This window comes from Marmota flaviventris, chromosome 3, assembly GCF_047511675.1.
Source record: "Marmota flaviventris isolate mMarFla1 chromosome 3, mMarFla1.hap1, whole genome shotgun sequence".
NCBI classification, from domain to species: domain Eukaryota; kingdom Metazoa; phylum Chordata; class Mammalia; order Rodentia; family Sciuridae; genus Marmota; species Marmota flaviventris.
Window position 1 is genome coordinate 138,750,119 of NC_092500.1, and position 2,667 is coordinate 138,752,785.

Sequence of the window (2,667 nt, forward strand, 5' to 3'; positions counted from 1 at the left end):
AAAAAACTGGTTGAAACCCACTTATTTATCTGTTCATTAATGAGTTTTGAAACAAATGTTTGAAAACATTTTTTTTTTTTAAATAACCTAACTTCCAGAGGAAAATATTCTGAATTCCCTTGCTAATTCAGAAGTTGGTATTTGGGATTCAACCAATTGTAGAATTAAGGCTTCATTAAAGAATATAACAAAGAATAGTCAAATAAAGAATAGTCAAAAAGAATACTTTATAGGCTATTCTTTAATGACTATTAAAGAATAGTCAAATCTGTCCCACATTGTGAACTCTTCCTGACACTATCAAGCAAATACTACCTTCTATTTCTTATTCTCAAATATTTCTTCAAATTGCCAATATAGCATTTTTTCAAGGTACTGAGGTGAGTAGTATACTGTTAGTCTCTCTCAAAATTGAGATCCCTAAGGGTAGAGTGTGTCTTGTTCTTTGTTTCTAACCCTACATTTACTTTGATAGTATTGATACTATTGAAATTCTAAATTTTATTTACTAATAAGCAATAAACTCATTATATGTAAGAATAATCTTTTTTTTAAAGAGAGAGAGAATTTTTTAATATTTATTTTTTAGTTATCGGCGGACACAACATCTTTGTTTGTATGTGGTGCTGAGGATTGAACCCGGGCCGCACGCATGCCAGGTGAGCGCGCTACCGCTTCAGCCACGTCCCCAGCCCCTAAGAATAATCTTTTATAATAGAAAAATGACCTTTTTTATGTTTTTACAAATCTCTTGACTTAATAGAAGATACCTAGATCCTCAGAACTTCTACTTTCAATGTGTTGCAATATGGTATTTTTGTTTTGTTTTGGTACTGGGGACTGAACTCAGGGTCACTTCATCACTGAGCTGCATCCCCAGCCCTTTTTTATTGAAATAGGTTCTCATTAAATCGCGCAGACTGGCCTCAAACTTGTGATCCTCCTGCCTCAGCAACCTGATTAACTGGAATTACAAAGCATGCATCACCGCATCCAGTATAATATAGTGTTTTGACTGAAGTATGTGAATAAAATCTAAACTCACATAGCTATCTAGACAGTTGGAGAGGGAGGATCTTACCCTTTCCAGAAAATTGTGAATGATAGTGTGAATGATAACAATGATAGTGTTATTAGGCAAATAGTTTTGAACTAGCAGATCCCTTCTACAACCCACGCTTTGAGAATTGTTGGTACAATGAAAATAGAAGGGTAGAGCTATAGCTCAGCGGTAGACTGCTTGGCTATCATGAACAAGACCCTGGATTCAATTCCCAGTCCCATAAAAACCAAAACAAAAAAATAAAATGAAAGAAGTGTGCTGCCAGGTTTATGTATCAACTTGCCCATTAGATGGCCCTCATTAGGATGATCAGAGCCTAAAATAATTATACATTTAAATTATGGAGATTCCTTAGCTGATTCAAAGCTCACTACACAATCTTTTGATCAAAAGATTGCATAGTTTAAACTCAGGCAAAAGATGCGAAGTGGCTACCCTGATGCAACCTTTTGGTCTGCTTCAGAGTTTTATTTCTCAATGTAAATTAATAAACTGCCATTATTCTTTTCATTAAACAGTCTCTAATGAGCTTTGTTGAGTCGCAGCCCTGAATCTTGTCAATTTGGGGACATTGATGGTAGTTTCTGAGACTCAATCTTATATGAATTTCTCTAAACACTTGTTTTTTTACAACACTGTTGAAATTAAATACTTAGGGAAGACACTTTATACCAATTTCAAATATAAAAATCAGAGATTTTTGGAATCCTAAAAAAACTGACAAAAACATGTTAAAAACAACTCTCCTCGGGGCTGGGGTGGTGGCTCAGTGGTAGAGTGCTCGCCTAGCATGCATGAGGCACTGGGTTCGATCCTTGGCACCACATAAAAACAAACTAATGTATCCACCTAAAGCTAAAGATACATAAATAAATAAATATTTTTTAAAAAAACAACTCTCCTCAAATACGTTTCTCTATTTAAATATTCTTATTTCTTAAATTTATCTTGAGAAAAGGTGATTGACTATTCAACTATATATAATTTCTTTAGTTATAGTTTGGTGCTCTGAACATTGAACAAGAATCCTTTATATGTTCCACTCCTACTCCCGTCTAACGTGTCTTCCTAAATTATAGAGGCCAGAAAACTATATAAACTATATTTCTCAGATTCCTTTGCAGTTAAGGTTTATACATCACTAAAACACCCAATCAGAATATAACAGTTCTTCCCAATCAGATGCAATAACCTGAGTCTTTCATTTGGAACTTCATCACATGGGAAGGGAAGAAGATGTGTTTTTATGGAAGGTAGCATGTGTGCCACTAGCTTGGAGCTAGTAACCTAGGCTGTGGCTTCCTCATTACGCAGTTTCCTGAGTCTGGCCCAGGCAGCAGCAATTAGATGGTCCAGGTCCCTAGTATGGTTTGGGGGTGTACTTCTAGAAGATGAAATAATTACTGGTTTAAAACTACCTTGAGTGGACTGTGTTGCTTGCAGTCAAGAACTGAACAATTCACATTTTAACAGTTAATGTTTCCTTTAGCATAATCATTTATCTGTTTTCTACAGTTTTATTTGTTTTTCAATTGATTTTCTAAACTGAAGCAATATCCCTGGTATATAGTTATATGCTATTAAAAAGCCAAACTACCATGGTA